Source organism: Plutella xylostella, chromosome 14 (genome assembly GCF_932276165.1).
Source record: "Plutella xylostella chromosome 14, ilPluXylo3.1, whole genome shotgun sequence".
Taxonomy (NCBI): Eukaryota; Metazoa; Arthropoda; class Insecta; order Lepidoptera; family Plutellidae; genus Plutella; species Plutella xylostella.
The window spans coordinates 8,077,949-8,090,235 of record NC_063994.1 but is presented as its reverse complement, the minus strand read 5'-3'; the positions used below and the strand labels follow the sequence as shown (position 1 = coordinate 8,090,235).

Here is a 12,287-nt window from a genome sequence, read left to right as displayed (position 1 = left end):
TATTACTGCCAGTTTCTATAACTATCTATCCATAACTGGTTACTTTCATACGATTTTGACATAATCAAAATTAACAATCTGTCAAAATCGTATGAAAGTAACTACCAGTTATGGATAGATAGAGTTATAGAAACTGGCGGTTAGACAGCGACAGGAACAATTTTATTCTTCAGATAAGGTTTATCTGACCATTGAAAAATCAGCCCTTATACATTTTGTACTGACAGACGTTTGACAGGCGACTTAAATACGAGTACGTTGAGCGTTTGGAGAAATTCCACCTAAAATACATTGAGGTAGTTATTTCCACTTTATATGAAATTTTAGATAAGAATGTTAGCGATCAACTATGTTGTTAGTCTGACTAAGTTTACTGTTTTGGTTTTGAACATTTTAATAATATTGATACTATACAATAACTATTAATAAAAATAAACTCTTTTACTTTTTTATTTTTTATTACCAAAGATCGAACCTTGGGACCTTGAGAATTTGACTAACCAATAGCGTTTCAATATTCCAGGTAGGTTAGGATATATTTTATATCCCAATCGGCCTATAACTATCAGCGATTAGCTAGAAGCATAGTAGTAGTTACCTATATACAGGATGGAGCAACTAACAGGGTGTGGTCGGAGAGTAATTGGGCTAAGTTGTTTTTGGCCGAAACAGCGAAATATTCGTGAGGGCAATAATCCATCACGACGATTAATGATTGAGGCTATTTCTTAATTAATGAGCTTTAAACATTACATTATACTGGGGAATTAGGTAGTTAGACTAGAATAAATATTAGCAAGTTTTACTAGCTGTAAATGAATTTTTCTTGTACTAACTCACAATTTATTATTATGAGTTTTTCTAATCCACTTAATTTATTTAATCATAAAAACGTCCCTAAAGCACTGAATACTATGTGCTGGTTTTACACCTGAGGGTATAAAGTTAAGCAGAACTTAACTATGACGTGTAGTGTTGTAATTGGCTGATTTGCTGTGGACTTACGTACATGTATACATTTACTCAACTGACAGTAAGTACTTTAACCATCAGGTTAAAGTATCCTTCCTTACATACGACAAGACGACACAAAACACAATCGATAGAGTAATGAGGTAATAAGCGGGCTATTAAATTAAATGCTGTAGGAATATTCCTATAGAAAAGTTTCTTAACAATTAGGTATAGGTAGAATATATATTTTCAGTAATGTAAAACATAGAGTATAGGTAATCTTACTTAAAAAACTTCAAAACAAACTAGTACTACTAAGTTAAAATACAGTAACATTATACACGGTGGCGTATATTTTAGTTTAGTAACTTTTCACTAACAAAGATAGTAGGTACATAGGTATACCATTCAAAGTGGTGTAAACAAAACCTATTGTTAGTATTGTATAGGTATGTATATGCAGGCAGTACAGGCGTAAAACAGTGAAGAAACTAACACCACCACCATCATCACCACACACCACACCATCCACCTTAAACCCATGTTTGAATGTTTATCCAACCATTTTTACATATTTTTGTTACGTTCAAGAATACTGACCGATTCAATTTAACTCTTTGTAAGTGTTGCTATAAGCTACTGCACTTGTTATTCTATGCTCATGGTAAAGATTAACATACAACCTGTTTTTTAGTTAGTTGTTTTTTTTTAACAGAAGTGGTAACCAATCTTTCTCAATTCCCAAGTCATGAGTTATCAGCATAAATACACGGCAAGATTGTCGTGTTTTTGTACAGCAAACATTTTGTCATGCATGTTTTTAATGAAAAGCAACGAACGTACCCCCACACCACTACACAGGCCATGCTCTGTGCCGTGACGTGGCGCGATAACTTCAACCTGTCTGTCCCGAAACACGCACCGGGAATAAAGGGGGTCTTTACAGCTTACACAAAACGAATGTCACGCAATCGGCACGTTTAATACAACGAGGTAGAGTCTTGGTTAGCGTCAAAATCTTTTTTTTTTTAAGTGTTTTCGTAAAGTGACCCCACTCAGCATGGGCGGTGGCGCTGGAAATAGGTCACTGGTGTCGTTCGGTCGCAGGCACGGGACTAACGCGACGCTGTCACGATATGGCACTTCGATCGGGGAATCGGAACTATTTAGGTAACTAAGGAGAATTTGATATTCGGATTTTAGATTCAATGACGAAGTTGAGGTTAAAAAAATATACGAGATGTTGGAAAAGTGGTGTGTTAGCTGAAGAGGGGTGACCCAGAACAACTTTCGTTCTATAAGATTTGGAAATTCGCGAAATTGTTGCTTTCTTCTCCGTAGTAGATTCACGTGGCCAACGAAGAATCTATGGAGAAGCAGTTTTTCGCGAATGTACAAAAAAGGGAACACAAAAGCTGTTCAGAATCACCCTCTGAGCCACCCCGTTTCGGCTTATATACCACTTTTTAAACACCCTGTATAAGCTAATAAGATCAAGGTTGGTGTTCGGTATGAAACGTTTGTTTGTTGATATTAATGGAACGTAAAATCGGCTAAGTGTTTGTATCTGCGAGTTTTCATTCGACGTTGTGTGCATAAATCATAATTATGTACCTATTCATAATACGAGCATATTCAACATAAACAGTATGGATAGTTAAAATATATTTATGCCGTTTATAATGAAACAGGTTTAGAAATGAATCTTCGTTGCGAAATAATTCTATCATTTTTATAGCGAATGTCTTGTAAAAATGCAGAATTACAGTCCATAAAGTCATGAAAATGGAAATGGATCCTAACTTATTATTTAAGCAGGTATTTTGTTGAGAGATTATCCTTCGGTAAGTGTTTAATTGTTTACATGTACGTACTGCACTTTAATAAAAATACTGCAAAATCGCACTCTTAATTTTCATAACAAGATGGATTCTACGAACTGAATTCATAAACACGGAACCATGTTGTCCGCCATTTTGAATAAAAAAAAAACTTACTTGACGGCCGGAACTTGGAGACTTCCGATCCACATTTCTCTCTGTTGTAGAGCAGCTTTTTGCAAACCCTCCATGGTCCGAAGTACCCCTGATCGAAGTTAGGGTTCTCAACTGCAGACAATACAAAAAGCAATTATAACCTCGATTCACCAGGCGCTATTGTGCAAAATGCGTTAGAAGCTTGTATGGAAATTGGATTTCAGCACCCAGCCACCAGCTATGCAAAGGTTAGTTATTGTTCTACACTAAGCCCTGGCTTGAAACAGAAACACGTTAATTGATTTAAATTTAAACATAATACCTAGAGGTAGACTTATTTTTATAGAGATAGGTTTCTATTAAAAGCGGTAGACAACGGACGAAATTAAATTGTCTTTAGAGCGGTTTCTTCCAGACCACCTGAGACGATTATTTTGTCTCTAAATACAACAAATACCTAACAACCCAAACCCGAAGTTTTCCGTGATAACAAAATAACAACATTGTACCGGGTCGTATATTTTGGTAGTTCTTTTAATGGAAAAATAGTATGGCGTAATATGTTTGTCGCGTTTAAAGACATCTTATTACACAATTCAACTCGTTCGCTATGTTTACAGTTACAGTTTACTTAACCGGCTACGGTATGCGAAGTATGTAATGTACTTTACTTGTCCTCTACGTGGGTATGAACGGTTTAGTTGAGGACTCGTAACGCTGTTATAATAAAGGCTGTTTTCCTCGGACAAGAAGATCTATCGGAGGACAGGTAAATGAGCGGTGATGGACTATCAACCTTCACACTTCTACTAACCCAATACGGCATATACCTACTTATGCAGTATATTGTGTTATTTTTCCAACTAGTTTCGACCTAGTTATCGATATTTGTAAGGCGTTAAGTAACGTAGTCAGCTTTCGTTTTTCATGGGAAAACGTCATATACACTCCGATCCGGAAAAAACAGAGCTAAGGTATAGAATAGAGTGCGAGTGTTCTATTCGAAAGTGCTGTCAACTTGTCAACAACAAAATGGCGGTGAATAGATTTGCGAAATTTTGACAGCTAGCATTGCATAGGGCATTCTATTCTATGTATAGGTAAAAAGTGCTTCGAATAGAATGCGAGTTAAAACACTCGCACTCGACTCTATACGTTAGCTCTGGTTTTTCTCTCACATTCATACACACAGTATGCATATTGGATTATACATTTATGAGCTAGGCTAGGGTTTGCCAGTGTGGTGAGGCGATTGACCAGTCATATTAGTCTCATCTGTGCTGTGTCTTACTGCCCAGGAGGGTTTCTCAAATTTTACAAAATGCCAGCGATAGCTATCATAATAATATAATAATAATAATATGTGGGGACATCTCACACACGGCCATCCGACCCCAAGCTAGGCAGAGCCTGTGTTATGGGTATCGGACAGCTGATATATCTACTTAAATACATAGATAGATAGATATTAAATATAAATATCAACACCCAAGACCCGAGTACAAATGTCTTTAAACAAATATCTGCCCCAGCCGGGAATCGAACCCGGGACCTTCGGCATAGCAGTCAGGGCCACTAACCACTACGCCATTCGACCGTCCGACCGACCGATAAGTTTAATACAACTAGATAGAGTCGTAATAGGGAATATACATGTATTTTTTTATATTCTTATTCAATAGTTTTACATCGCTTTATTATAGTAAAAAAAAAACAACGCCAAAAAAAGTAATATAAGATATTTTAAATTCCCTATTAGCGTAGGCGCGCTCCGAAACTTTGTTAATCGTAATCCAGAGTGACATCCCACATGTTCGCTAAACGTATATTCATTCTAGAAGCTAGAAGATTCCGTTCGTGCCCATGCATATAAATAGTATCGTCACTCCATCATTACATTGTTTTTGTTAATAAATAAGTTCCCTCTGCTGCTAGACATAACTTTTTCTCTGCACCTTTCATTTATCATACCTAATCAACAGGCTAGTTTTGTGAAATTATAAACTAAATGGAGTCGGACTCTAATACTAATCCTAACTAATATTATAAATGCGAAAGTAACTGTGTCTGTCTGTCTGTCTGTTACTCTTTCACGCCAAAACTACTGAACGGATTTGAATGAAATTTGGTATACATACGGTCTAGACCCTGGGAAAGAACATAGCCCGGAAATCCCACGGGAAAACTTTTTAAGGCGAAGCGAAGCGCGCGGGAACATCTAGTTTTATATAAATTTTAAATAGCTATCACACTATGTGTGCAAAAGTACCTTCACAAGTAGCATGGATGACTGTTAGTGCAACCGCAAAATGCAATTATGTAGGTACGTACAACTTTGCATGTCAAACCTATAAGGAAACAGGAAACCATAATCGTCACTGTCAGTCGTCAAACTCATACCTCACATATTATACAGGGTGTTGCCAAAAGTGGTAAGTAGAATAACTCCCAGAGTCACCCTCCTTTGGCCTACTGTACCACTTTTGCATAACTTAGCTCTGCTCATATTATTATGATTATTATTATTAAGCTTATAAGTATTGTATACTAACTAGTATTAAGTCTTTTTTTGAAAAGATGGCTCAGGAGTTTCTTGCCTCCGTTCTTCTCCTTAGACAGAAAGAGCCCTTATCCGAACGGAGAGTAGTTTGTAAAAATTGACGTTCATCAGAAAATTTTATATTTTTACGATGAATAAAAAATTTTGAGTTTGAGTTTGAGTTTACAACACCCTGTAATGCATAAGCAGTTTATGTTAGTATTATTTTTTTTTTGCAACAATTTGATTTTATAATACCTAGGAGTGTTCTAAGCTGTGTTTCATTCACATCGGTTCAGCAGTTAGGAAAGAGTTCCGAAAGAGTCAAGTTTAACAAAGAGGCAAAGTAAGCATATAACAAGTTACAGAAGAGACAAGTGTCTAGATTGTCTAGCTAGACTAATAAAATGACTAGATCTGTAAGATAGGTAAAAATTTTGCGTTATTTAATATTTCGGAATGATATTTCGCAGGCAGTTATTATACAGATAGGTCACATGGTTTCACACTTTGAAAGTGAGAGTAAAAAGGTACTAAGTGTCAAACCACGATTTCATTTCAACACGCTAATTTAATTTAGAAGGAAACTCAAATTGCTTGTGACTTATTTATTATAATTTAACGTGTTTATTTACTTTGTGACAATATTACACGGAGTTGCGTGATCATTATTTATAAACATGCCTGCTATAGATTTTATCATTATCCGTGTAACATCTATTATCAAAGATCTACTCATAATAGTCATGATAAAACATGTGGATATATTGAAGCACAACCATGTACATCTACAATCCACAAACCCTCGAATATAAGGGTACAAATTGGCAGCGCACTACCATGGGTTGCCGTGCAACAGAGGACGACTGGGTTCCGTTTGGCGGCTTTCGATATGACGATACGCTCGACTATCTATACGTTCGTTGAAACTAGTGACAGTGTCATGCGACACGTCGTCTACTGCAACCTCACGGGGCGTCGGCTGCCAATTTGCACCTTTACTAATAACTTATAGTCTGTTTTTTAATCTGAGATACTAAATTGACAGATTCTGAACGGTTCACCAACAGTTGATTGTCCCGCCAATAGAACGATACGTCACTAAATCGCGGGACAACCAGAATCTGTCAATTTAGTATCTGAGATTAAAAAACAGACTTTGGATGCCAAAGACGCAGAATAACACCAACGGCAGTGTTCGTGTTAGTCTGAAAAAACCCACTCAAATTCCGACCCTAATAATCATGACTCACAAATGCATGCACTTACGAAATTTACATGTCGTCTTGCATTCTTAACACGTTTGACGACATCGAAACCTCCATTTGACTTCTACAAGAGATCAGAACAACATCCGATGTTGCTTCACATTTGCACCTCATTAATGACTGAATGACTCACGAGTCACAAGTCAATTGAGTTAAACATTACAAAGACAGTGTAATGCAGTTTATGCGAGAGTTTACTTCTGGACATTTGCAAGGTGACAGTTGTAGAATTTGCTACTGCTACTGGATAATAATAATAATAATATTCATAACATTTTGAGGGTCACTTTTACCAATCGCTAAAAGTATTTAAAATTGTATTTAAATCAAATTTTAAATACATTTTGTACTAACTGACAGACGTTTGACAGGCCACTAAATCCGTTTAGTGTTTGGTGAAATTCCACCTGAATCCAAAAATCGTTGTCAATTACAAGTTCGCGATAGGTAAAGTCAGCTGCATAAGTACATAGAACAACGCGGACTCGGATGTACCCTCGGGAAGCGTCATAGCGATCTTTCTTGATACAAAAAAGTCTGCCAATTTTTGCGGGGGGAAATTTTACCGTTTACCATGATTATGTCTCATGGGACATATCATTATGAGTTTTAATTCCCAGCAATAAGGGTTACGTGAAGTGACATTTAATAATGAACACAGTGTCTTCATTTTTCTTGCCAATGGATGTAACAATTATCGATAAGTGTTATCGATGAATTCGAGAACATGGGTTAGAAATACTAATTTCAAATTAATTAGGTATAGTTAAATTTAATTAGGAATGATTAATAAACGAAGTCACCCGCTTTTCGCTGTACATTTATACTCACGTGAAAGGTCGCGAGCCGTATCGCCGTTTTTGAATGAGTACAATGCACTGAAGTTGCCGCCCCTTCGGGCGGCCTCTGACTAGGCTTAACGACTGCTGCCGAAGCAGCAACCGGGACCCACGGCTTAACGTCCCGTCCGAAGCACGGAAGCGTCCAGAAAAGAACCATTTGAAATCGGTAACTCATGCTGTACCTACCAATGGCTGACCGTGTCAGTTGTTGCTTAACCTCAGTGATCAGTTACGATTACTGAAGCCAATTCGACTACGGACGCTTCTCAACTATGACCTTTTTTGTCGATTAATACATATCTACATACCGGTACATCACTATTGCATTTTTTTGACATTGGTTGCTAGGAAACAGCTAATAACAATAAACCATGACCAAATCTGTGATCAAATCCGGAATCCGAATATTCAATGAATTGAAGCTGTCATTTTAGTATGTAAACAAATCATTTTCTATGAAACGAACGCTTTGCCAACTAGATTGAGTCTAGTGAAAATTGAGACTGCAACTAGTTTTTATAAATCGGTGGGCCTTTCTGGCCCACCACCCCGCCAGAGGGGAACGTCTGCCTATTTCGTCTCCAGACCATTCATACTCAATGCATAAGTAGCTATACACTTTTGTACCTTGTCAATCTAACAAACCGCCTATCCATTCATTGAAGCATTGACGGTTTGTCAATTTGACAAGGTACAGAAGTGTATAGCAACTTATGCAGGTAACCTAACACTGGCTGCAATGCCCAAATGTTCCAAAATGGTGCATAGTACCTAAATGTTACAAAAATATAAATGCACCATAATTTTTAGGTTTTTTTAAGTGGTTTCCTCAAACATACCACAACTTTAGACAACAATGCACGACTGTTTTCCTGCCATATCAAGGTATACAATGAATTGTCGACGGATGGACAAGGTATTATTCGGATTCGGAATACCTACTTGGCTAGTAAAATAGCATCTAAGCCAAATGAGTTATAGTTAAGACTCAAAGACCCTGACAGGGGGACCTATTGTTAGGATTTAAACGCCGGATGATTTAGACAATGTCGTTCGCGATCCACCTCTATTTCTCGATAGAGAACGTCATGTTAATCAGAACTGAATATAAAATGCAACTCTGCGATTGACTGATTTGTTCTTGAGTACAATACGACCATGGTTAGAAAGATTTACTCTGAAATTTTTAAAATTACTTTGAAAATGCTAAAAATGAAAACTACACAAAGTGAACATAATGTGTTACGTGGTGATAACAAATGAAAATTTATTAAGCCTTAATAGAATTTTAATACCTACTCATCAGTGAGTTATAATAAAAATTTTAATGTGTAAAGTTACAATAGGCATGGTATCTGTGTAATTATTTGGATAAATCCTATATTTTCATTGCTGTATGCCCCTGACTGTGTCTTGGTATGTACAATTGTTAATTGAATTTAATATGAATTTTGAATATGATTTTTTTATGATAATAAAGACTTTTAAGAACAAGAACAACAAGGTAGATTTACTCAGCTAAAAACTGGGCCTTAGTCAACTGAAAAAAAAAAACAAAATGAACTCAAGAGTCACGACTACTTTTGTCCCAGATAGAATAGAGTAGAGATGAGCGAAAGTTGTTGGACATAACAATACCCTATTCTGTAAAAGGTTAGACTGAATACAAAGTCTAATGTTAGTATCGAGACATTTAAATCTCAGGTTGAAATGAAAGACAAGCAAAGTCACAGTGAAACATAGAAGAAAAGATGGCTACAGTCATTCAGAGAAAATTGTGTGAAACACTTCCTTTCTCCATATCCATACCATACTCAAAATCAGCTGAAAAAATAGAATGAAAAAAAAATCGGAATTTTTGCCTTTTTGGAGTCACTGTACATTAGTGGAAGTTTTTTAATGTGGTGATGTAACGATAGCTGAAAATAATATAACCCTACAAGTATCTTAACAAAAACTTCATATCAAGTATCTTAACAGTAACTTAAATATTTGCTATTTATAACCTAAGAATATTCTATAAGTGAAATTTATAATATTACCAAAGAAACCAGCTTTTCAATAAATGCACCTTCGTGACAATAGCATGAGGAAGCTATTCGAGCTATGCTAAAGGGAATGCGATCCTGCTGGCGCCCTATTTCCGTCTCTGTAATAATCCAAAGCTATAATAAAGTGAATTTTTAAATTTTGAAATTGTGCTGCTGCTTTACTAAGCGGGTAGTAGCAAGTATAGCACGGGTTTTGCAATTTACAAAAACTTTGAGGTTTTATTCTGTTATCTGGATAAATTATCTGTCAAAGTTTCATGATAGTTTCCGCTAGAGGTGCCACAGGAACGTAAACTTTTATAGTTTTCGATTAACTATCAAACTTGTACTAGACGTACTGAGGTTTGACAACGTAGTAATGCGATATATGCTAGTGCTAGTCAGCAATATATTTACAAGAAAACTCCTGTGAAATCAAAAGCGATAGCAGGGAAAGAAGAAAATATGATTCCAATGGTATACAATAGTTATACTCTATACAGAATCATGACTATAGAACAATTCATAAACTGGGACCGATAACTTTTACGATTTGCACCCAAGTCATGTTCCACCGATAGCCTAGTTTCAGAAACTTATCGCAAATGCAAAGGAACTAACAGTCTGCAACTGAATACCTTTTACGTTGTAATCACACGTGTAAATTTCTTCTTATTACCTAAATACATTCTGTTTCTCCTGAGTGGAGCTTAGGGCTACAAAATGTCCTTCTCTCTTATTACCTATATACTACTGTAGTCTCTAACTTATTTCTCCATGCTATTATAGTAATACCACCCTCGATCCTAATTTAACATGTCAATAATGTAAACTAATAAAAATAAATGCATCTGTGAGGGCGGGCGCGCCCAAATTATATTTGTGGCACTATTTTAGTTACGACTATCTGTAAGTCTACAGTATTGCTGGATAAATAAGCCTAGATAAATAAGATATTTACCTAGGTATATACCAACTAGATAATGTCAAATAAGTAAGTAGGTACATAATACTTTGTCGACCAACATTAAAAATATCTGTCTACATATTTTCTGTTATTCTTTTTTCCAAATAAAGCAATGAAAGATTTAACTAAATGAGACAACGGAGAAATTACCAAATTCAATACCACTTCACCCGCATTGTAAGAAGAGTAGATAAATCTATTTCAGACCATTCAATAAGTAACAAAAACATTCAAACACTAAGCAGTCTTCAACATAATTGAAAGACCTGACACTTCATTTAGCAAGGCTAACATCAATAAAGACGACAAAAGATTAATTGGTCAATAAAAACGTTTAGGCAAAAAGAAGAGGTATGGAACCTTCATGCACGTTGGCATCCAACGGGCGGGGTCATTGCCTGCAGAGGTTTAAAAAAAGTGGCATTGTCATGTTTTGCCATTGACGGAATCCGATAGCAACACAGAGTAGTAAACGGAGAGTGAATACTTTATAAAATAGTACAGTAGTAAGTGGCCCAAAATAACGGACCCGGTGATAAAATGTAGGTAATCATGTTTTTACTTATTATTATTATTATTTAACTCTTTATTGTACAAATATTACAAATAAAAGTACAAAGGGTGGACTTAATGCTAAAAGCATTTATAATTATAGTAATACGATTATTTATTTACAGGCAATACACCCATAATTATTTTCAATTTACCAAACAATGATAATAAAAAATAACAATGCTTAGTTCACACTGCATATTTAATATTTTCAAACGTGGACTCATAATGTGGTGGTTGTCATATCAAGTGGTTAAATTAAAAAAGCTTTTAAACTTTAATAGGTATTTTAGAAATTATGTTATTTATTTGAAGGTTAAGTTGAAATTCGAACAATGACTTATGAACAACTACTTTTGACATACAATGTACTCAGCTTAATTTAACGGGCAATATTGTGTCTTCGGAATCCTATAATTGAACCTTTAACAACATTATTCGGTTTCTGTATAGAAATAGCAGTATTATTTTTATTAAACTGTGCAGAATGCCCTTACTATAAATATGTACGCTGTATAAATTGTAATCGGTACCTGTGGCGCAATTCCAAAACAACAGTTATATTGTATCGACAATGTTGGCAGCCATATTTTAGTTTTGGGTACAGTTAGGAAATAAATAAGCTACTCTATCCGTATAATGTTTTTTGTCAAATATTGTCCCTTGTATCGAAAATTGTACTGTATGTACGGTGGCCTGCGCCTAAAAGTATACAGGCGGAGTTTTTAAAATAGCGATCTCAAGCTCACATGCTGCTCAAGCACATCCACATAAACACCACTGCTACACACATCACACACAACACGTCCCCAGATTTATAACAGATGTAGCTGGTCCCTTCATCATCAGGGATCGCTATTTTAAAAACTCCGCCTGTATACTTTTAGGCGCAGGCCACCGTACTTAATTTATGTACTTTAACTACCAGTCAAGGGATTATCTTACTACGAAGAATGCGTAAGTGTTTGTGTTGTTTTTCTCATATAGGCTAAGCAACCATGCTGATTTATAAAGAGTAAAAGATCTGACTCAACGATCTGTAAGATTTGACTAAAAGTTCCACTAGAGTAGGCCGGCTATTTAGGAGCATTATCCTTTCTTTGAGTGAAACAAACAGACCCGAACCGGTAAATTCAAAGTCATTACATTACAATTAACA

At 35.9% G+C, this 12,287-nt stretch overlaps 1 long non-coding RNA gene across 3 annotated transcripts in view; it reads right to left on the bottom strand.

The window, feature by feature from the left end:
* LOC105395339 overlaps window positions 1-12,287 on the bottom strand; it is a 46,630-nt gene that overhangs the window by 24,933 nt on the left and 9,410 nt on the right. For all 3 annotated transcript variants that reach the window (XR_007267001.1, XR_007267002.1, XR_005254820.2), the window contains one exon: window positions 2,952-3,062. This is a non-coding gene — a long non-coding RNA (uncharacterized LOC105395339). The remainder of the gene's footprint in view (window positions 1-2,951; window positions 3,063-12,287) is intronic.